General features: G+C 51.2%; 1 long non-coding RNA gene across 4 annotated transcripts in view; it reads right to left on the bottom strand.

Moving 5' to 3' along the window:
• LOC116282414 (uncharacterized) overlaps window positions 1-24173 on the bottom strand; it is a 61536-nt gene that overhangs the window by 5432 nt on the left and 31931 nt on the right. For 2 of the 4 annotated variants that reach the window (XR_004191914.2, XR_012073722.1), the window contains exon 2: window positions 23465-23637. This is a non-coding gene — a long non-coding RNA (uncharacterized lncRNA). Of the gene's footprint in view, window positions 1-21723; window positions 23267-23464; window positions 23649-24173 lie in introns of those variants that run through there. The other 2 variants (XR_012073742.1, XR_012073734.1) reach the window with 2 other exon arrangements.

Below are 24173 nucleotides of genomic sequence, written 5' to 3'. Positions count from 1 at the left end.
TGCCATCGGACTCCCGCTGCTGCACAGCTGGGCCCCCAGCTTCCTCTCCTATCAGGCTCCAACACCACATTCAGAAAGACCTTGTATGTTTTTCAGATTAATGCAATTAAGAGCATTAAAGTTTGCAAACGATAGAGTTTTTCATTTTCCTTTTATTTGATTAGAGAAATTCCCACCGCACAGTTCCTCCAAATGAAACCCAGACCCGAGGCCCATTGTTTCGGGGGCTTCCATGAGAATGTGTTACCTTTCAATCTCACACACTAATGTGTTTAGCGTTACAGTCCCCCCCGGGCGGCTGCAGGAAGGATCTGGAGCCTTGATTAAAGCGGCCTTTGCCGGGCAGGAATGTGGGCTCCTCCGCCCGGGAATCACAGAGGGGCTGGGTGTTCGCTCACAGAGCCTCTACTCACATGGCCGGCCGGCCAGGGACTGGGCTCGAGGGCACTTGTGCCTGGCTGTAATTAGGCATTTTTCCTTCTTTCTTGCCTTTCCTCTCAGACCTCCTGCACCACCACTTCTAGCCCTAACATGCTTACATGTGACAGCACACACACACACACACGCATGCGCACACACCCCTCCGTCTCTCCTCTCCTCTTTCCCATCTTTGGTCCCCTGGCTGCTGCTGGGCTTCCCGGCAGCCTGTCGGTGGTCAGCTCTGTTCAGAGACAGCATTCAAGAAATCACAGTGATCACACTGCTCCTCCCTTAGCCAGGCCCCAAGCTCCAAGGTGAAAGGCAGAATTAGAGCCAAAAGTGAAAGATTGATTAGAGGGCTATGTGAGGAAGGCCTGGGAGAGGGAGGAGCAGGGAGTTTTAACCCCTGTTAAAAAATTTGACTAGTGCCAAATTTAAACAGGATGTTAAGTCTACACCCCTCCTACCCCAAATCACCAAAGGCTCAGCGCTGGGAGGCCCAGGTTCCTTCCTCTTCCAACTGGGGTGGCCGGTCCGGGCCCCAGCAGCTTTGGTAGGCTGTCTGTGTTCTACCAGGGCCCTGGGACAGGAAGCTGGTGGGACTTCCCTGCCCTAGCAGCTCATGTCCCACAGACCTTCAACAACCCAAGCCAGGGTCCTAGGAAACCACTAGGACCTGGCCCAAATTCGGCAAAAAACAAAAAACAGTCGGGTTTATGAACTGGAATCCAAACTAAAAATAGGCCAGTCAATTCTCAGAGGCCAGACTCCTGCTGCTCCTGGGTCCCAGGGAGTCAGGGGAGGGCCTGGGAGAGAAACATGATCCATCTTCATCCCCACTCCAAAGCTGCATTCCCAGATGCCTCAGAGTCATTCCACAAACCTCCGCAGAGGCCCATGCCTCGAAGAACAGAGAGGGCACAGAGGGGGGTTCTGAGAGGAGCACTTTCCTCCCCCAGGTTTGTTAAACAAGTGGGAGGGCTTAAGTACCTATGGTTGTCCTGGTGATAACATTCTTCAAGGGAGATGAGTCCCCTGACCCCGAACTGGACCAGAAGGACCAACCAAAACCCCCTGACCTCGTGGGGCTAAGAGCTCAGGCCTAACCTAGACTGAGCCCATTTCCCTTCCAGGCCTCTGCAGAGCTGGTTGTCCCTGTGGGTAAACCCCTGAGCCATTCACATACTCACAATTTACTTTGTAAGAAGTTCACTCTGTGGTGAGTGGAGGCAGGGAGGCTGATGCCTACTGGGGGCAAGGGAAGATGGAGGCTGAATTAAAGCTATAGAGGAGGGTGGGGAGGAGGGAAAGGACTGGAGGGATGACTCAGCTGGTTCAGAACCAGGTACCCCACCTCCCACCTGGGCTGCTGCCTTATTTATTCTACTCAGTCCCCTGGGAGGAAATACTCCAACCTGGGCTGGGAAAGCTGGGGGACTGATTTGCAAGGCTAAGTTAGAGTTCACTGTCCTTTTGTTCATGCAGACACTCACTCAGGCAATACTTGGCCGATGAGATAAATCCACCTACACCTTTAAGCTGTACCTACTCCCCACGCAGGGCCCAGAAGGTGTAACCCTTGGATGGGTCCCAGGGTTCTGCCACAAACATCTGCCCGGGCCAAGCGCCCCCAGGGAGCAGATACATAATGTGAGCTGCATTTGGATGAAGGCAGAGTTGGAGGAGGCAGCGTGAGGGAATCTGGATTGCAGTGGAAACTGCTCAGGAATTTGGCTTTGTGTCTAAGTTGATTCTTCCTAGACAATCACCTTAATGTGGGTATCTCTCGGTTACCCATGCTGCAGGGAAGGATAGGGAGGGGGTGGGTGATACCAAAAGTGAATAATCCAGAGACTATTTCTGATTATTCCTGTTGGACTTTGCCAATTGGCTTTTTTCCCCCTGCTGGGAAACTTGCTTCTCTAAGCAGGATTTTCTTTGACTATTTTTCAAATTTTACTTATGATTTCCAACCACAAACAATGCTTCTCCAAGATGACCAGGCTTGGCTTTATCCTGAGCTCCATTCAAACCAAACCACAAAGGCAGAGTACAGGGGGTGGGGATGAGGATTAACTGAGATGGTAATGGGGGCAAGGCACCCTAACTGAGCGGTCAGAATTGGCTGTGGACAAGCCCTAGAGTGAGGAAACTGCCAGAGGAGACTCCAGTCTGTGGGACCAGTGTCTCTCATCCCATGCCTGCCCGTTCTCCATGGTAAGGTCCTGAAAGAATATGGCTGCAGGACATGATAAAGCCTTAGTTGGTAAGAAGAGAACTCAAATTATATCAGATTGAAGCGAGGGGTAGTGGCCTTGGTGAAAGGCTGGCTCCCAAGGAAGGTGGGGAACAGGAGCCAGATTATGATTTCCAAGGAGTTATGGAACCCCCAGTCTAATCTAAGCCAGCACCCACATTCCTGTAGGGCTGCAGGCACAGATTCAGAACCACACAGAACCACTCAGGAGCTGGTGCCCATATCCTGGGGTTCAGTGTGGCACCAGGAAAGGATGGGGAACAGGCACAGCTTCTCTATCCTGGGCATACAGCTCCCCCCTACCCATTTAGCTTACAGTCCAAAAGGCACTGCAGCAAGGATTCTTCTCTGAGTTTCAATTTTCATGGAAATGAACCAATTTATCTCAGAACACGGAGGGAGTTGGGGGTGGAGGATGAATTCCCTTTCCTTAATGCAGATGGACTAAATCCCCTTTGCTTCTTAGTGTAAAAAAAAAAAAGACATCCAAAAGCTGCTGCCTTTCACACTGTTGGATGCCAGCTGATAACTCCAAAAGACGGCAAATAAATCCTAAGGCAAGGTTGCTTGCAGCTCCTCTGCCTTGGCCCTGGTGGAGCTGCCTCAGCCACCCCTTGTGGTTGCAGAGGGGCTCAGGAAGGACCAAAGCAGGGCTGCGGGGGGCAACCTGATTTCCAGGAAAGTGATCGCCTTCAGCTGGAGGCCTGGAACTCTTTGAGACAGAAGCCCATGTCCTCAGGAAGAGTTTCACAAGCACCATCTGACTAGCTTGTTGCCAAAGTTGCAGCCCAGGCCTGATATGAGCAACCACGGCCCACAGATGGGTCAGCCATGTGTGCACTGCCTGCAAACCCTTAGCCTTGTGTTCAGCAAGAACCATAGCATCGACTGCCTGAAAGCTTACTACGTGCCAGGAGTTCACCTGCATTCCCTCACCAGCAATCCTACGAGGAGGTGTTAGCATTAGCTCCATTTTGCAGATTGTGAAACTGAAGCTCTGAGAGTTTAGGTAACTTCTTTTAAGTTACACAACTGCTAAGCGGCAGAACCAGGTTTTGAACCCACCTCTCCGATTTCTGAGCCTGTGCTCTTCATCCCTAAGTTAGACCAAGCCTGACTGGGATTCTGGTCCAGAGAAGCATAGCTTCTCTGCTCTGCTCCTTATATGGATATTAGGGTTCAGCTCCATAAATGCACCTTGTATTTTTCTGTCTCCTGTACTTGGCATGGCCCTCAGCCTGACCCCCAGCTATGACCCTCCACATGGACTCAGTGTGTCAAAAAAGGCTCTTCCCTCTTCTGGGTCCCCTTGGCACTTGTTTACCTTAGTGGTTCTCCAAGTGTATCTCCAAATCAGCAGCGTCAGCATCTGATCCCACCTCATCCCTGCTGAATCAGAAACTCTGGGCATGGAGCCCAGTAATCTGCTTTAACAAGCCCTCCAGGTCATTCTGCTGCACACTCAAGTTCGAGAACCATTGGGCTACCTCTTCCCTCCTTAAACAACATCAGTCTTGATGACAATTAAGGGTAAGGTTAGCTCTTGTTGTGGTCTTGACACCTGAGCCCACTCATCAGGTATATTATAAAGGGATCCTGAGCGGCTAATAATGAAGTGGGTAAAGCTTTTCTGGCCTCCACTGGTGTTTTCCTCTCCACTACTTGGCATCCTGTTCCAGCACAGCCAACAAAATTGACCACTGCCACGTGGGCATTATCACCACTATCTTCAGAACCAGCTTCAGTACGCTCAACCACTGCCTCCCCACCTCAGGGGCAGTCTGAGTAGTAGGCTGTCCATGAAAATCACCTGGGGCTGTCACCTGGGGCCATCTGTGTGCCAGCCTCCAAGAACTTTATCAGGTTTCATTGCTGAACTGCTGCTTGGCCCCCTCCCGGTTTCTTCCTTGTGTCTCACCACAGCCTACAGCCCCCAACCCCCAGCCCAGTACTGGTTGAGGGGATGGCCTCCCAAATCCGTTTGTCCTGGAGGTGAAATCAGACAACTCCACCCTCACTAATGAAATCTCCATCTGTGATTATAGTTGCCTATTTCTTCCTTTAATTCTGTCTTTTTTTTTTTTTTTTTGGCTTCATGTGTTTGAAGCTGTTTGTTATAGGTTGCATATATATTTGTAAGTATTTTCCCTTCCTGATGAATTGACCCTTCTACCATTATAAAATGTTCCTCTTTACCTCTGGTAATACTCTTTGTCTTGAAGTCTATTTTCTCTGACAATGTAGTCTCTTTAGCTTTTGAATGTGTATACTTTTTCATCCATTTAAAAAAAATTTATCTGTGACTTTAAAGTACTTCTCTTGCAGACTGCAAATAGTTAGGTCTTTTTTTTAAGTCTATTCTGACAATCTCTGCCTTTTAATTGCAATGTTTAGTCCATTAACATTTAATGTAATTATTGATATGGTTGAATTTAGTTTCATTTGCCCCCTCTGTTTTCTATTTCTCTGTTCCTCCTTCCCTGCCTTCTTTTGGATTTTTAGAATTCCACTTAAATTTATCTATTGGATTTCTAGTTATACCTCTTTGCATTAATTTTTTAATGATTGCCCCAGGGATTACAACGTATACCCTTAACTCTTCACAGTCCACTTAGAGTTACTATTTCAAATAAAATGTAGAAACCTCACAACCACAGAATTTCATTACCCCCTGCCCCCATCCTTTATGCTACAGTTATCATATGCATTTCATCTACATATATTATAAAACCCACAAGACAATGTTATAATTCTGCTTCAGTCATGTGAATTTTAGAGCAATTAAGAGGGCTTATTGCCAAAGAGAACCCCAAAATCAGGGAAAGCCTTTCTTAGGAAGCTGATTCAGCTCATTGTTAGAAAACAAAACCTGCATCTTTCAATGTTCCTTCACTCTTTTCTAGCTAAAGGTTAGTCTAGATCCACAGGGCAGAACCACAGCTGATTCATTGAAAGTCCTTGGCATTCACACATGATAACCCAGAATTCCCAGAGTGAATATGCAGATTAAGCCTTACCAGTGTCCTGTCTTCCTCTACCACTCTCATAGGGGCACTTTCTCTCATGTTATTACTAGTTGTATTTTTTTTCTCACTTCTTCTTCCAGGTTATAAATCCTGAAAGTAAGGAATCTAGTCTTATACATAGTAGGTACTGAGACAACTTTGCTGAATGAGCAAATGAACCCCAGATGCATTTCCTGACACCTCTGGAGACAGTTGGGCACAGAAGGGAAATTGTGCCAGGAAGAAAAGGAAGTCCACGTGTGTCTGCCCCTGGAGTGGCGGGAAATCATTTCCAGGGGCAGGGGGTATAGCCAAAAACATCACTGTGGATTGATGGGGGGATCGCAGAGAGCCTGAGGTTGACTCTGATGAAATGTAAACGTGGGAGTTGAGAATGTGAAGGCTGCAAAGTGGAACAGGGGAAAGTTACCAGGCCAGGATGTGTGGGTGGGACCAGGATTTTTAGCACGCTCACGTGTACCTGGAGGAAGTGTGTGCTGGGCCACCCAGAGCTGCTGACACTGCAGCCTGGAGGCCTGAAGCTTTTTAGAGAAACCATTAGTTTAGTGACAGGGAGAAGAATGAAAAAGCTGCCAGGACCAGGCTAAGCACAGAGCTGATCCGCAGGGCTGCGGGCCACACTAACAGGGAGGCAAATGGAGGTCATACATCTGGGTACTTCTAGGAGACACTGGCGAGTCAGTATTCAAGGGGGTGTAACTGAAGCTGGTCATAAAAGGCCCTTTGTCCTGCTAAGGGACCTAAGAGTGTAGTCTAACCTAAGCCTCAGGAGGAAGAAGGGTGTCTTGGCAAGACAGGGTCTCCCAGGGGTCAGGATAAAGGAGGAGGCCACGACTGGAAGGAGGTGAAACTGGGAGTGCCTCTGAGTCATGCCCTCAGCCTGTGCCAAGCTAATTGAATAACATGAGACCTGCAATACCTAATTTCATATGAAATGTGATAATCGAGTAATGGGGCAGATTTTTGCATGTGGCTTGTAGAAAAGCTGAGGAGGAGGAGAGATGGAGCAGGAGCAAGCCGCAGCACGTTTCAGCCCACAAGAGCCAGTTAGCCAGTCTGCCAGGCGCTGCTAGCTGGGGTGAATGAAATGCCTGTTGTTTCAAGGCAGGGGGAAAATGAGTGACCGTTATTTAGATTAAGGAATTTATATCCAACGTGGTGTGAGGTTAAATAAATTGGCATGAGACTTGACCTGTTCATAATAACCTTAAGTGTTTCGGACGCAATCCAGGAGGAGGGGCACCAGTGCTCATGAGAACCTACTGTGTGTATATTCCCATGGCAAGCTGGCCACCAGAGAAGGGTGACACTAGCACTCACTGAAAGACTCAGGGCATTGTGAGATTTTTAAGTTGCTGGAATTTTCCTAATTTACAGCACAGAATGGCTGACTCTTTAACACACTCAACTTTCTTCTAATACTATGTACATGGTGAGCATGATTACAAAAAGACAGGGTGAAGCCTTCCATAGGTTTCTGGGGATTCAAGCCAAGAAGACTGTGAGCCCCAACTCCAGCCCCCTCCCTCGAAAGGAAATGTCTAAGTATTTGAAAATGCACTTCTATTTCCAGTCCAGCCTAGTTGCAGCTCCCTTGCCTGCATCCAAGATGACTGCCATTTCCAGTTGATTAAGGGCCTGGACAAATTGGATCTTGGAAGAATTCAAAGCAGATTTAAGTAAGTCCTGAAGGCCTTCTCCAGTGGGGGAATTGGAGGCCACTGCCCCAAACCTTCCTCTCCCATGATTATCTCCTAGCCTATTGACAAACATGGTGAGCTCTTTCTTGGCTGGGTAACTATCCGATTCTATCTCTGCTTCTCTGGCCCGTTGGGGAGACAGCAAGACCTTTCTCACGTCTTTATAAATTGAGTTGCCCACCCCCTGTGGGGGAATTCTGAACTCAGCAAGGTCCATGGTCAGAGGCTATTGGTCAGGATGTCCCTTTCTGGACTCTAGAATGTAAATGGTTCCGCCTGGGAGTTGAGACAGGTCCGTCGCCATTGAAGTTCTTAAGTGGGGACTTTCAAACAAAGAAATTACTGAATTTCTGGCAAATAGCCAAATCACAGAAGGAGTCAACTCCAACTTTGTGCTTAGAACTAAAGTAAGCATTTTGCCTAATTACAGGTGTAAGGCATGGTTGTCTTTCTGGTTCCAGCAGCCCATCCCTGCTCCTCCAGGCAGGGGTAGGTGAGCCTCATGCTTTCCCGGGACCTCAGTCATCCCTCCGTGTTGTCAGTTCCTGTCTTCGTCACCTGCCCATGTTCCCAGGCATCTGGAGACCCTATTTCTATTTTCTTAGTACCTGGTGACTGTATTGCAATGCTTGGCTGCAAGATTGGCACAAAGCTCACGACAGCCTTTCTGCTGCCAATTCTCAGCGTGCTTCTCAACCCCCTGCCCTCCCATCTCTCATCACATCACCCTCTGCTGGCTTGTGCTTCTGCTCCCTCCAGTCACCATGCTGGCTTTACTCCCCCAAGTTTCTGCGGTCCTCAGGGTCCACTCTCAAGGCTCCGGTTGGACTCAGACCTCTTCAGGCCCAGGCTGCCTTACTGCCCTTGCCTGTGCCCGAGCCATCGCTGCACAAGGCCTCTTTGTGACAGAGCCCTTCCGCCAAGCTTGGTGGTTAAGGCTGACCTTTGGCATTTTGCCACCTGTATACATATTTGGGCACTTGCAGACTTTTTTGTTGTCATTGCATATCACAGTTACATTCCTCAATTGCTTTCTCATTTGTCTACTGCAAAGAAAAAAAAATCCTTCAGCATAGCATTATTACAAGAACCAGCTTAATCATTCTAAGCTATTAATTCGTAAGTACCATCATTAGTAATTAAATAGTTAACCAAATATTAACACATCTTGTCTAATCATTAGAATGATTAATAATGATTCATTAATAAAATAGCATCATCAGTCTGGGCCCTCCACTCAACTCCCTCAGGGCTTTGCCCAGCTCTTACAACTGGCACCTGCGACAACTGGTCACACGTGGAACTCTGACCCCTGGGTGGCTGGGGGCTTGTGTTTCTTGTTTGGCACTGAATGTTCATATTGTACCCTAGCACCCACTGCTTCCTGTGCCTCTTCCCCTTGGCTCTCCTGATGTCACATGAACATTACAAGTTTCTACCCACACATACCACACAAGTTTAGGTCAAAGGGTGACCTCTGAAAAACAAAGGGGAAAAAGTGGGAAATGCTCAATGGGTCTGAAGGCTGTTAGTGGGTCTCAGGGTGGGCCATCTAGGCGGGCTACCATATTAGCATACCCACTAACCATTTCTAGGTGCAGGGTGTTGGCTCTGATGCTCACTTCCTCCCTGGGAGGTACTCAGGGTGGATACTCACCCCATTTTACAGATGTGGAAACTGAGGCCTACAGAGATTACATGACTTGCCTCCAGCCACAGGCTGATGGAACCAGGAGGGAAATCTGGGTCTTCTGTTCCTTCTGCCGGAGGTTTTCTGTGTTTTGTTTTCTCAAACAGAAAAGTAAAACTCACTCTTCCTCTCCCTCTCTCTCTCTCTCATTCTCTCTCTCTCTCTTTCTCTTTGTCTCTGGTGTTTCTGGGGAGATGGATAGCTGGATCCCAATTGCTGTGAGGAGTGGGACAGGCAAAAATCACACCAGCTAAGTGGGTTTGGGGCACTGACAAAGAAACTCCCTTTGCTTTCCAGAGGCTACTAATGGGAGCAGGGGCGGGGCTTAGCTGGAAGAGCGGATGGAATCACTTGCAAAACCCTAATAAATCTGCAGGCCCAGCTGTTCCTCATCTGATGATCCTGAAGGGAAAGTGTGAAATAGTAGAGATGCTGACGGGCCTGGGGGGCCCCTTCAAAGGCAACCTGGTTTTCCCAAGGACCACAGAGCAGGGGTGGGAAGTATCCGGAAACGTCTGAAGGGTGTTTGTTAGAGTTGGGAGGCCTGGGCCCCCAGAGGCCAGATGTACACAAGGAGCGTGCCTGAGAATGCCCCTGTCCTGGAAGTTCTGGAAGGGTGGTCAAGTCACCCGCTCCCAGAATGTGAGGGCATTGCTGGGAGTTAGGCACACCCGAGTCTGAATCCCAGCTCCACTGTTTACTGGCTGTGTGGGCCTGAGTGAGATTTTTCACCTCTCTGAACTTAGTTTCTGTTGCTGGAAAATGTGTATAATAGTCCTCCCTTCAGGGTTGCTGGGGGAACTGAATGTGCTAATGTACGCAGAGCTCCCAGCACGTGACAGGTGCTCAATGTTCTTTCCCTTTCCCCCTTTTTCACTTCCCTAACTTAGGGAATCAAGAAGGGGCTGGGCCACGCTCACCCAGAGGCCAAACCCAGGGAGCATGAGCCACCCCCCACCCAACATTCAGCCCCACTCCCAGCCCCCTCGCTCCCCCCACCCCAAACTTGCACAGCTGGGTCTGGGTGGGGTGGGGCCTTGCTGCAGGGTCCCACTTCCCTTGTCCCTCCAGCCCCTGCAGGAGTCAGGTCCCAGGGCCAGGTGGGCCCCTCCTGACCTTGACCACTCTTAGCCAGCAGGAGCTGTGACTCTGAGGGCTGAACCCTGCTTAGACTGGAGGCTTCCAGAGAATGAGCCGCAGGCCCCTAAAGCCAAGGGCACCCTCTCCTAGGCTGGGGACTCTGGCCTGAGTTGAAAAGCATTTAATTGTGTTCCGACTTCTCCATTCCCCGAGAGCAGAGTCGTCAATCCTCCCAGTAGACAGGCCAGCCACAAGTCCAGTTTCAGAGAGCAGGCCCAGGCTGGCCTCTGGCCCAGGGGACCCAGGGGGATCTGCTGCTGGCCAGCCACAAGGACACCCCACTTCAGAGCATCCTGGGCAGCTAGCGCTCTCACAGACCAAGCCAGGCCTCTGCCCGGATGCCAGCCTGTGAAAGACTTGCTTTCTCAGGGCCTAGAAACTGCCAGGGGCTGCAGTCAGACGGTCTTGGGTTCATGGGCCATGGATCCCTCTGAGTGCGAGCTCCCCATCTGTAATATGCTAACACCACCTTGAAGACTTGTGAAGATTGCTGAGATCATCCTCCCATGTCTGCAGTGTAGGCTCCATGCATGTTAAGCCCCTTCCCGCATTTCTTTTCTGCTTTTTCCTCTCTTTGATTTTTCTCTTTCTTTATCCCTTTGACCTTTCTTCACCTCTAAATCTCTCCTCAGCACTTTTTTCAGCTCCTCAGGCTACTTGCTTTTCTCCTTTCCACAGGTCAAATCGAAGAAGTGGGGAGGCTGGAGGGCAAGCTTCGCATCTCAGACCACGGAGAGACCCTGCGCTCACAGGCCTGAGGCCTGAGCCTCCCAGCTCCTGAGCAGATCCTGGTACTAACCTCAGCTCCTCTATCTCTTCTCCCTCCTGGAGGCTTCTGCCTGGCCAGGAATGGGAGAGGTCAGGAGAGAGCAGGGAGAGATGGGGAGCAGAGGTGGTAATCCCCCTGTCCCGAAACAAAGATCAGTGGAGGCTGCGGTAAATAAACACGAAATGACCCCCTTAAGTCACAGAGTAATGGGGGGCAAGTCAGTCCATCTGCTTCCCGCCTGGTCACTCCCTGTCACGTCCCAGCCCCAGAAGGAAGTCCTTCCTCATATCTAACTTATATCCTTCCTGCTGCAATTCCTGCCTACTTCCTTTTGATCCATGTGGATGATGCTATCCTCATCACTCCTCCAACTGGCACCTCCTCAGTAGGACCTCTCCTCAATTCTGTTCAGCTTGGAGGCCTGAGGGAGTGAAAGCAAACTTTAAGAGGATGTTTAAAGTTTGGCTTCTCATCACCACATCTCAGCTGAGTCCATAAAACCGCCTTATAAAGCCCACTGGCCAGCCAGCTGCCCTCAGCCTCAGGGGCCTCCCTGTTTTATGACTGGCCCCAATTCAGACACCAGCTGGATGTAGGAACTTGCTGCCTTTTATGAAGAGATGTTAACGGGAAGCATCTCTTCCCTTCTGTCTGGTTCCCAGAAACTCCACTCCTTCCCTCATTCATGTGTTTTGTTTTCAGTCAGTCACCGTTTACCAAGCGCCTCCTGGAGCCAGGTTCTGGGTTGGGCCCCAAGGTGAAGGTGGCCCCAGGTAAGAGCTGGGGTAGGGGGTGGTTCTGCCTTGGAAGGGCTGGTCCTGTAGGAACTAGCACCTGGGCGGCACCTCGCAGTAGCAGCAGTAGCTGGATCACACTGCACTGTCAGTGTTTGTAAACTGCACGGTAATTGTGAAACAGTGTTGGAAAAACAAACAATTACAGAGCAGCCTGATAAGAGCTGCCAGGAGGTGAGCTCAGAGAGCCAAGAAAAGAGACTCTAGCTCTGTTCAGGATCAGGGAGGTCTCCCTGGGGGAGGTGCCCTCTGCACTGTTCCCTGAAGGATGCTTAAGAGTTTTCAAAGCCAGCAAGGTGGGCAGGTGGAGGAAGGAAAACCAAAAGTCTAAGTCTCCTGTTTGCTAACGAACAGAAGTGAGGCTTGGGTACCAGGGGCCAGGATTCTGGCAAAAAGCCAGAGGAACAATACAGGGTCAAGTTTCTCCAGGGCTCAGTCTTTCTAACTATGAGACAGATGTAATATTGGTTAGTTAAAGAAAACCACGAAATAATAATAGCTGCCACGTGTTCAGTCTTTCATCATTAGCTACTAGCTACTTTCATATGCATTACCTCCCATGAGCCTCACAATAAAACTGAGGTAGGCAGGGTGGGTACTTTAATATCCATTTTGCAGATGAAGAAACTGAGTCTTAGAGAAGTCCAATGACTGGCGGCCAGAGGCACAGCTAGCAAGTGGCAAATGTGGAGCTTGTGTTTAAAGCCAGGACCCTTTCCCCAGGACAGCTCGGAGCTGCTTGGGGAATGGCTGAAGGTTGAAGGCAAGCAGTGGGAAGGGAGGGGCAGGGAAGCAGGTGTTCCCTGTCAGCAGCACCCTACTCCCCCTAGGGTGCCACCTAATACCTGGGTGAGGGCTAGAGGCAGGTGAGGGGACACAAGCAGGTAAAGCCTCAGATTTCTCTGGGAGCAGGGGAAGGAAAAGAAGGGCCTCCTGAAAGACTTAAGCTGGCGAAGTGTCCCAGGTAGAAGCTCATTTACAGCGCTCTCCTGACAGAGGGAGGGATTTAGGAGGAAGGAGACTGAGGATCTACCATGGGACCCCAGAGCAGCCATTGTCCCCAGATGGGGTTGTTGGGGGACTAAGCACCCCTTCTGGCTTGCCTGAGCCAGGGGAGACACCCTTCTTCCCTCCCACCTTCCATCGCAAGGGGCCAGTCCAGGCCTCAGACTTGTAAGTGAAGCCCCAGGGGCCAGGGAGAGAATCGGAACCCCTGGACACACCTCCACAGTCAGGTGCTCAGCAAGGAGGGGGTGGAGGGGAGAGGGGCCACAGGTACACCCAGCAGTACAGCGTCACACTGTCCTGAACTCAGGCAGCCTCCTACCTGCCCACCCAGACTCCAACACACACACCGCCCGACTCCCACCTTAAACACAGACGCCGCCCAAAGGTCCTCTCACAAACACCCAAACCCACAATCGGTCCCTCCCCTACCCATACGAGCCCACTCATACACGAGTATGGACAATGCACACAAGGATTTAGTTTCCAAATGGCTTATATACACAATAAGCACAGCACCCACACAAACGAATCCCAATTCACTCAGACAGTCGGGTACATGAATACGTATGGAAACAAGGTTCACACACACAGCTCAGTGGGCCTGAGATAAGGGACCCAGAGAGCTCTGGAGTCTAAGCTGAGGTGTCCAGCGAGGGTCACCCAGCCTGGCTTCCCTCAAGCTTGTCATTCTCTTCCCCGAGCTCACCTCCAGCAGATAAGAGTTGACCTCACTGGACCAGGTCTCCATCCCTATCTCCAACGCCCGTCCCCTTACAGCCCTTCCACTAAGCATCCGGGCGCCAGTGACACACTAGGGGCTCTGTTAATATTATCCACCCCTCCTCATCCCCTTACCACCATGCAGAGAACCTGGGGCCAGGGTCACTTCTGGTTGTCAGAGAGGGGAGGGAAGGGTGTCCTATGAAGCAGGAAACACTCCCACAGGAACTCCCTCCTCAGGCCTAGGACTCCCAGGCTTCCCTTTATAAAGCAGAGTGGGCTGTGAGGGTTGCTGACAGGAGAGGCTCTGTCCCCAGGGGAAAGAGGTGGCATCTTCTGGCCAGCAGGGACCATGTCTCTTCACATACACTCACACACACTCACACACACACTTCCCCCACTGTAATTATAATGGTTGCTCCAGCAGCAGAGGAAAGGCCGTGATTTATGAATGGGAGTTGGTGTAGAGAGATTCCAGCACCATCTGCTTGGGAGCAAACAGGAAGAGCTTCAATGTGCTGCAGACCTGGGGGAGGGAGCCAGTTGGTGGAACAAGCTCATAAAAGCCATTCCTAACGGCCACAGGTGCTTCTCCCCACCCCCTGGCCCCCAGCCCCCCAGGGAGACCCACAGCCTCTGCCAGGGCCTCCCATGGTACACACTCCCCTCGCCAAGACCAGGCTGCCTGAGGTGGAGTGGTGGAGAGAACCTGGATCATCCAGCAGACCTGAATACAAATACCTACCACTGGGCTTTAGTTTGCTCATCTATTAAATGGGGATGATGGCAATGAACAGCTCTTAATGTGTTAAAACTTTACCGTGTGCCTGATAGGGGAAATCATCTTTGCTCCATTTTACAGATAAGGACACTGACGCTGTGGAGGTTAAGAGTCTGTCCCAAGTTTGTACAAGGGAGCTATAGGGCCATAACTTGAAACTCTGTCAGCAGAGGTGACTTGCCCTGAACCAATTTTTCTCCACATTGCTCCCCAACATGTGGAAGTTTGGAGGATTAAATGAAATTAATACTTCAAGTGTCTGGCATATCTGTTAATTTTCTTCTTTTGGGGTATCTAGCTCTGGAACCAAAAGATTCAAAGATGGAGGGGAGAAAGGGAGACACTGAGAGAGATACTGTGATTAGCACTTGGTGCCTTGATCAAGAGCAGCCTGGCCAGTCCTGAGAAGTTTAGTGTTATAATCTAGTGTTGTCTACCAAAAAAAAAAAAAAAAAAAGATCTGGCACCTTTTAATGACATGCCCACTCGATATTGTGCCTATTGTGCTATTGTGCCTCACAGGGATGAGTTCTGGTTGTAAGCTGGGGGCAAAAATGACTGTCATTGGTATGACCACCATGTGTCGTTCTCTCCTTTGTTTGTTAGTCCCCAGTGTGCTCAACTGTATTTCCCCAATGGTGGTTTTCCACTAGAAGAAAGATTCAGAACCAGCTGAGATTTCTAAAAATCCAGAACTCCTGACCCTTCCCCTCACCTTCAGGACCCCTGTGTGTGGCCTCTGTAACCTTGCAAGGTTCTCCAGGTGGTTTCAGGGCAACTCTCACCTGTGTCCCTGGGGATCCACTGGCCTTCATTTTGCAAAACCTAGCCCTTCGATGTAGAAATCAGTTGGAATTCACTGACACTATGACCGGAACGCAAGCTCCCTACTGACAAGGGCCATGTCTTATTTGTCCCCCACCATGGCCCCTTCAGAGGTCTCACCTTTAAGAATGAAGTCTCATAGGAAACACAAACCCTTAGCAACCAACTCTAAGACTGGCGAAAACAAATGTTGAATGGAGGGACCCAAGAATCTTGCTATCAAAGTAATTGATATTGAGAAAGGTAGATCAAAAAGGAAGTGACACCTCCTTGGCTAGGCCTTAAAGGATTCTGATAGTGGATGAAGCAGCTGAGGTATTTCAGATACGTGAGTCACCACGATACTGGAGACCACTGTGCCTAAAGAGATGCTCATGCCTGGCATCTCTTTATGTTGGCTTAATTTTCCACATGGGAGTTAAAGGGTAGAGAAAGCTCTGTCTGTCCCACGGAGATGGGGAAGGGGCAGAGAAGGCAAGCAGGCAACGTGGTAGCCCCTGAGTAGCCCCACACTTTTCACTATCCCAGGCCACAGTTCAGGCCACTGTCCTGTGCCCATGGCCCATTTCTCAGGATACACTGGGTCCACAATATATCATAGGGGCCACAGTCCACTCCAGAGGTAAAGTCCTGCCCTATAGTCTAGAGGGGAGAAAAGCAAGTTTCAGGGGTGTGCATACCCAAGGATTAAGTGGAGTCTTTCAGATTCAAAGGATAGTGAAGACCTAGAAGAAAGTGCTGGGGTGAGCCTGCAGGAGGGGGCACCTGGCCAGGCTAGAGAGTCAGCATTCTCCCACCCCCTTCTGCCACCTCAGGCCATTTCTCTCCCACTCAAATTCAGACCTCCAGGTCCCCACCATCCAGCCATGATCCCCTTTACCCAACCTGGCCAGTATCACCTATCCACCTATCATCTTTTGAGGACTTGGACCCCTGGCTCACGGTCTTCCTCTGCACCCCACATCCTAGGCAACTTGAGTGTCATCATAGGCATCCCAATACCCTCACTTCTTGGCTCCTCTGCTTCCCCATCTCCAGTGACCTTCTCTCCACCTCAGCCACCCACACACTGCCTGGAATGTCTCCTGTAAAATCTTAAACTCCAGTATCCCCCTCTTGGGCCACAACTTCTTTCCTTTCCTCCCATAAAACCTGGTCTCCTTTCACAGAGCTTTCTCCAATTCACCCATTCTGTCTTGCTCATTCAGCTACAGTACCGGAGTGCCGGCTTTGGCCAAGGCACTCTGCCAGCTGTCAGCTCCTTCCTGGCTTGACTTCCTCCCCTATCGACCTGCCCGTGATTGGCCACATCATTCATTCTCCCTGGCACCCTCGATTCCCACACCCTCTTGCCCCGCCTTTCCCAGCCCCGGAGGATTCCAGTCATCTGCTTTCCCCATCATGATTCCCAGGCTACAGAAGGCATAGGAAAACCACCCAACCGTGCAGACTGGTGCCACTCCAGATTTATGGCCCCTGACGTCAGCCCAGCCCTCAGGCCACTAGGCCCCGGGTGGTCAGCTCCTGTTCTAAACCTTTGCCACCCTTTCAGCTTCTGGCCTGCCCCGTCCCTCCTGTATAACTGACAGAGAAAATAGAGATCCTCAGACCAGAACTCCCCCAACTTCCCTCCACTCCGCCTCCCTACTTATCCCTACTCGCCAGTTTCCAATGCCCTGTCTTCACTCTGCAGACCACCCAGTCCCTGTGAAAGCTCTTCCTCTCTCAGATGCTATAGCACTGCCGCCCCCTCCCAGAGCTCCTCTTACTTGCTGTTCCTTCTCTGTCTCTTTTGCTTACTTCTCCTCTGCCCAGTGCATCTATGTTTGGTTCCCAGGGCTCCATCTATGACTTCTTTTAGTCTTGCCCTGCTCCTGCACCCCAAATGTTCTCACCTAAGCCCATGGCTTCTTGCTCTGATAACTCTGATCTGTGGCTCTCGGTCCGAGCCTGTCCTGATGTCCTGGATGTTCGCCTGTCTATCCCGTAGGCAACATCAAAGCAGTGTGTCCCCAGCTGGGCTTCTTAGCTCCTTCCCCAGACCTCTCCCTCTCTCCTTCCTCAGTCTCTGATGTTATAGCATCATCGTGCACCCAGTTCCCCGAGCTAGAGACCTGGGAGTCTCCTCAGCTCCTTCTCGCCCCCCATCCCCACCCCCACCACCACAGCCTGTCTGTTCTGTGTCTGAGATGATTCCCAGATCTGCCCTATCCCTTCCATCATGCTGCTGCTCTTCTTCCAGTCCTTCTCATCTTTTGCAATGGCCTCTAACTGGTCTCCCTCCCTCCAATGGCTCCTTGTTCCCAACTCTCTCCCACTTTTGTATTTAAACCAAACTTCCTACAATGACCCACAAAGGCCTTCACATCCTACAGGTCCCAGCCCCTCTCTGCTCTCCTTTCTTGCTTCTCTTCCTGACACCCCCAACCCACTGCCTCCTGGGAAGTGCTTATTCCTCTCCGCCAGTGCATTTGCTGACCTTCTGTCTAGGACGCCCTCCATCCCTCCTTCTTGACTGGGAAACTTCATCCTCCAAGAACTAATTCAAAAGTCATCTTCCCAGTTCCCCCAGCCCCTTAGGCAGAATTCAATGTGCTCTTGGCTCTGTTCCCCTGCACTTAGTTTGCCGAATCTACACTATCTGTTGGTTCCGGTTTGGGACCTTCGTGAACAAGGCCTGCCATGAACATTCATGTCCATGAATCCACCTTTGGGGTGTGCATATTTGTGGCCTGACTGCTTACGTATTGATGGGCTGCTTCCAAAGACGTATCTGAGAACTCCTGTTCCACGTCTTCACCGACACTTGTTTTTATCAGACTTTTACACTGTTGTTACCTGGTGAGTACGTAGTAGTACCTCATGGGGAGTTTCGTTAGCATTCCCTTGATTACTAATTAGTAATCTGCACCTTGTATATTTTTGGCCATTTGAATTTCTGTATGTTCAGTGCTTTGGTTCAGTTCAGTTCTTCCACTGGGCTGTCCGTCTCCTGCACCCTCATTTGTAGGAGTGCTTCACACGTTCTGGACATGAGTCCTTTGTTGGTTGCATGCATCCCACTCTGAGTTCCCTTTTTACTCTCATAACAGCGTCTTTTGAAGGACAGAACTTCCTGATTTTAAGGTACTCAGATTTATCAATCTTTTCCTTTATGGTTAGTATTATTTTTGTGTATTGTTTAAGAAACCTTTCCCTACCCTGAGGTCATGGAGATGTTTTTCTATGATATCTAATAAAAGCTTTATTGTTTTGCTTTTCACAGGTAGGTCCATGCTCCCCCTGGAATTCCACAGCACTTAGGACCAATTTCTAGAGCACTGCGAACTCCATCTGTTTCTGTATCTGTCTCCTTATCTAAACAAAGACCTCCTTTAGAGCAAAGTACAAAAGTAATTTTTAAATCTTTGTGTTCAGAGGTCCTAACACAGTGCCTGGCACACCAGTGACACTCTATACATGCCCTTGATTGCTTGGATTGCGGGACTACTGCCAAGCAGGAAGGCTCTCTCTTCTGCGGGCTCCCTTCTTTGTTGACTCCTGCCCTCCCCTCAGTAAGCTAACGTTCCTGCAGGTCCCAAGCACCTACAGGGTGCAGGCTTTGGGCACAGCTCTAGAAATGCAGAGCTAAGGAGAGTGAAGCCTCAACCTTCAAAGAGCTCACCACCTGGGACCTGGCTTCCTGACACAGGCCCCAGGCCCACAAGTGGATTTGGGAAGCCAAACAGACCTGGGTTCAAATCCCAGCTTCATCATCTGCGTGACCTTGGGAAAAGTTACTTCTGTGTACAAGGTCTCAGCTTTCTACTTGGTTAAAGGGAGAACAGTAGATAACTTACTGGGTTGTTGTGAAGGCAGCATGAGGCAGTAAATATAAATATGTCAAGCAGGGGCTGGCCACATGGTTGGTGCCCAAAGATTGTTGAGTAAATGATGGAATTTAGGAATGAGTAGTGAATGTACTAGGGCAGTGGGTGGGGGTGATGTGGGGAAAGCTAGCACTGGGTGGGGCAGGGGCTGCCTGTGGGACTGTGGCAGGCCTTCCCTGCTTCCCTGTTGTCACAGTAACTGCTGTCAGCAAATGTCTCCCAGACAGGAATCCCCTTCAGGGCTCCCTTCCCCAGCCCACTGCATTTGTTGACTCAAAACCTCTCTACTGCCAATTTAGCCTGCAGTAAGGAAGAGGGGGAGGGGGAGAGGTGTGGGAGGGGGTGGAACCGTACAGAAAGGGGTCTTTGTCTGAGCACTCTGTGGCATTTCAGATTTCAGGGAGGTTTTGTTTTTTTTTTTAAACCTCCTAAAGAGTTGAGTGGGCCGTACTTGCAAAGGGAGGTATCTGAATTAGACAGCAGGGAGGACTTCCAGTGGGGTCTCTTTGTGGGGTGGTGGAACAATGAAATGATTTTCAAAGGCCCTGGGGAGTCTCCCAGGGGCTTAGGCACAGATGTAGGGCACCATCCCAGGGAGGGGCTCCCAAGGGCTTGGCCCTGTGGTTCCCTCGCAGCTCCTCTCCCTGCTGAGCTGAGAGGCTCAGGAAGCTCCCCTGCACCCAGTAGTGGCAGGGCCATCCCCATTCTAGGCTTGGCGTGGGCCTCTCACCACCTGCCATTCTCTGGTCCAGGTGGTATCCTGGGGCTCCTGGTGGCGGGTTGTGGGGGGGCGGCTGGAGATGCTGACTCGTAGAGCCCTTCCACCCAGCCGACTTTCAGGCCTGCCCTCCGTCCCCAGCTCACAGCCAGGGAGAAGAGCCCAGCAGAGAGGCCCTGGCCTCCTGCCGCCCCACCCCAGGTGTGCCTGTCCCCTCCAAGCAGCAGGCCTGGGCCTTCTCCTCCCCTTGATGCCTTGCCTGTCTCTTTAGGTGGTTTCCTGGCTTCCTCCATGCATGTGTTCATTGCCCTTCTCTCAGGCATCCCATCCCCCTAGGTCTGTGGGTCTGTCCATCCCTCTCTCTCCTGACATCTGCCTCTCTCCTCTCTGCCTCTTCCTGTCCTCTCTGCTCCCTTCCTTTTTGTCTTCAATTTGTCTGTCTTTGACTTTTCCTTTCTATGAGTCCATTTTTACCTTCTTCTGTGTCTCTAAGTCTCTCTCGGTCTGTTTCTGAATCCGTCAGTCTCTTCTGGTGTCTGTGTCTTGATCTCCTCCTCTCTTTCTCTGTCCTTCTCGCTATCACGGTGACCCTGTCTGTCTCACTCACTGGCCCTGCCTGGGCCTCGCAGTCTCTATCTCTGGTTCTCTCCTTGTTGGTCTCTCTGCCTCTCCTGCTCTAAGCCTCTCTCCCCTGGACACTCAGCCTGCCAGTGTCAGAGCAGAGCTTGCCTGTGGTCCCAACTCTAATTCATCGCTGGGGACAGGCTTTGCCAACAGCTGCCAGGAGATTGCAGGCCTCGTGTCCCCAGCCCTGCTCCTGTGCCAGAGGCCCAGGGGGCTGCAGCCAGTGTTCACCCAGCACCTGCTGAGACTCCTTTCCTTCCTCCCCTCCTTCCCTCCCAGACGCAAACTCAGTGCCCCACCCGACTCCCTGAGGTCCATGAGCCCTGGCTGTGAGCCCAGCACCACTGGAGCTCCTGGAGGGGCAGGAGGGGGGCATTCTGGGCAGAACTCCGCCCCACACCCTTCAGGAGCTCACAGGCCAGCTGGGTGACCCCACACACGCATATAGAAAGCAGTATGGACAACACAGGACAGAAGAATCTGGGGCCCAGTGTGGACCACAGAATGGAAAATCCCAAAGGAAGGGAAGGAGATCAGACAGAGAAGTTAGGCTCGAGATGGATGGGACTGAGCGGAATGGAGAGAGCAGGAGAGGACATTCAGATAAGAGGACCTGAACTGGCAAAGGCTTGGAGAGAGGAGTAATTAAGAGACCTTGAGGAACAATTGGTTTAAGGGCTAGAATTAAGGTTTGTGTAAGCGCTTGAGAACAGAGAAGATTAAAGCTAGCCATGCAAGGGTAAGTGAGGTGAGGCAGAAGTTTTTGCAAGGGACTGTGACATCTGAATTGGATTTAATTCACCCAAGGTGAAGATGAAGGGAAAGACTCTGCAGACTCAGGAACCAGCATGTTCCAAGGCAGAAGGCACAGAAAGACCTGCCGTGCTGGGGAGGCACTGGCTTCATGTGGTGCGGAGCAAGTACGTGGGACAGGGACAGGGCGAGAAGCCTGTGCACCCCCTCAGGGCTCTCACGTCTATCCGCTGGCAGCCAGGGAAGGGCTCTGAGCAGGAGCGTGGCATCATTGGGGTTTATTGATTTTACTTTTTAATAAATCACTGGCAGCTGTTTGCAGGATGGACTGGCAGGAGGGGAGACTGAAGGTGAGGGGACCAGCTAAGAGCTACTGCACTGGTCCTGGCAAGAGTGAAGGACTGGTGGCCAGGACTGACCGGGGTGGTTGGGGTGGGGAGGCACAATCCATGATGGCAGGTTCGAAGCCCAACCAAAAAAAGGGAAGAGGTGCAATGTCTGAGGTTTCCAACTTAGGGAACACAAGGGAACAGGAGACTTTTAGAGGAAAAGACCAAGCACTTGGCGTTTGAGGTGTCTGTGGGACTTCCTGGGGGTAGGACTCCCTCCCCTCCAACTTGGGGCAGGTGTGGAGGCCTAGGGAGGGCCCGGTGGCAAACAGAGGTCTGGGGGGGTGGCAGTCCCTGGGGCTGAGCAGCTGAGCTGGGTCTAATCTCTTTATGGCTGGTTCCAGCCCGAAGCAAGAAAGGGATAAGAAATGGCCTAGGAAAGACACTGCCTGGTACCCTCTCCTGAGTTCTGCTTCCTTGATGTCTTCTCATCCACACCCCATGACGTGCCAGCACCCTACACACACACACACACACACACACAACTGGATCAGCAATGGCGCCAAATGTTTCAGGCCAACCAACAAGTATTTTCAAATGCAAATTCCCTCGCTTCCATCAGGTCCCCCACACAACTGCTCTCTGAGCAGCTGGAGGCAGAGTTGGTGGTGGGGGGGGCAGCAAAAATAAATCCCATTTTCTGCTCCTTTTCAGTGCTGGGCTGCAACCCCCTACTGCCTCCCCTCCCTCTCCACAGATGGGGGATTAGCCCTGCCTCAGGTTTGGCTCTGTCTCGTGGGGAGGGTGATGGGGAGGGCAAGGACGGAGTTGGAGACGGGGTGGAAGCGTCCAGTGACAGGGCTAAGAATAACAGCTTCCATCAGGCCTGACACCCTCTCCCACTTGCCATCGCTCAAGTTGTTCCGTGTGTGCGGGAGACAGACAGATACAGGGTGTCTGCATGGAGCCATGTGTATTTGTGTGTGAGACAAAGACCCAAGGCAGGGTGGGGGTAGGGGGGAGGCTGACAGGCAAATGGCGTGGATGTGACTGGTAGAGGCTGGAGAGAGAGCAGCCCTGTGTGACAGTGAGACAGCGAGGGAGGGAGACGAGAGCTTTGGAGACACAGCGCATGCTCTGTGTGCTTGAGTGAGTGTGTGTGTGTGTGTGTATGAGAGAGAGAGGCTGTAGGAGGCTTACTGTTGTGAGCGAGGCTGCAGATGTGTGAGAGAGGCCCAGACAGGCAGGGGTAGGCTGGGTCTGAGTGCGCGGTCATCACCAGAGCTTTCGTGAGTGGCCAAGGTGGGGGCTGCAGGGGAGGGCCTGGCAGGAGGCCTCGCTCTGCCTGGGGCCATGAGGCCTTCTCCTGTCAGAGGGGCAACTGAGGAGGGAACATATGGGCACACGGTGCGTGTGAGGGTGTGGAGGCTGTGTGTTGCACGTAAGGGTGTGTCTTAGATGTGTTAGTGACTGTGTGACCATGTGTCTGTGTATAAGGGTGTGTGCTAGAAAATGTGTCTCTGTGTGAAGGTGTGTATGAATCTACTTCAGGGTGTATGTGTGGTCTGTCTGAGTCCGTGAATGAATGTGTGTCTGTGGGAGGGTTCACGTGTGGGCACATGGATGTGTGTGTCCGTGTGTATGAATGTGTTTGCCTGTGTGTGAGTCTGTGTGTGGTGTGTGTGTAGACAGATGATGGACACTCAGGCCCTCAGCCTGCCCTGCTGCCCTTGCTGCCTCCAGCCCCCAGCAGATGTTGAGGGAATCGTGCATGTCAGTCTTAAATCTGTCTCCAAATTTCCATGAAGAGTGAACCAAAGCTTGGGGCAGGGAGCACGCCTTCCTAGAGGGAGCAGAAAGAACTGGCATCAGTGTCTGCCTGACCACAGCGAACGTACCCACCCACCTCCAGCCCAGTCGTCAGCTGGCAGGGTCGCAATGCCTCAGTTTACTGAAAGCACGTGTTGGGGGAGGGGACACACAATTTGAATTTCTGTATGTAAATCACAGATGCCATGGGAGGTGCTCAGAACAGACTTACGGTGCCTTCTTGCTCAAGCTGGCGCTCCGTATGGCATGTGGCACCCTGGCCCCGTCAAGGCAGCTGTCTGGGAGGACGGCTTCTTTCCCGGACTTGCGCCATCTGGGCCCCAGGCCCTGACTTCAACAGCTGGGAGGGTCCACCTCGCACAGGTATCCATCCATCCACATCACCTAGAGGGGTTCTTTAAATCAGGACTTTATGAAGCCAACTAAATGGTTCGTTGAGAATGACTAAACTCAACCTTGGAAAGAAAATCATAAACATTTTACTACCTAGCTAAGCCAAGCGTGATTACATATGGAAACTATGGACGCTACTCAGTGGGATTTTGATATTAATTTCCAATTTCCTCTTCACTGAGGAACTGATGAAAACCCAGGCTCTGTGCTATCCGGGCTAGAATCAACATCCCCGTTCACTGTCCATCCAAACCCTGCTGTTTCTCACTCCCAGCTCCATGTCGCCCTCCCTCCAGTTCCACACCGGCTGCTCCAGAGCTTGCCTTGACCCTCAGTCTCCAAGGCTACACACACTCAGGGTTCATTTAAGTGCAACTTCTGTTGGTGTTGTTAAGGAGAGCTGCTTCGTGGGCCATTCTCTCTGAAAATGCCAGGCCTGCTGTCTCCAGGGAGGACCTCCCTCTGTGGGTGCCCTGCTGATCCTCTGCTCTGCATCTTGTTCCCAGAGCCAAATGTTTGCCCGTTCT

Source organism: Vicugna pacos, chromosome 1 (assembly GCF_048564905.1).
Source record: "Vicugna pacos chromosome 1, VicPac4, whole genome shotgun sequence".
Lineage (NCBI taxonomy): Eukaryota > Metazoa > Chordata > Mammalia > Artiodactyla > Camelidae > Vicugna > Vicugna pacos.
This window is presented reverse-complemented; position numbering and strand designations above follow the sequence as displayed.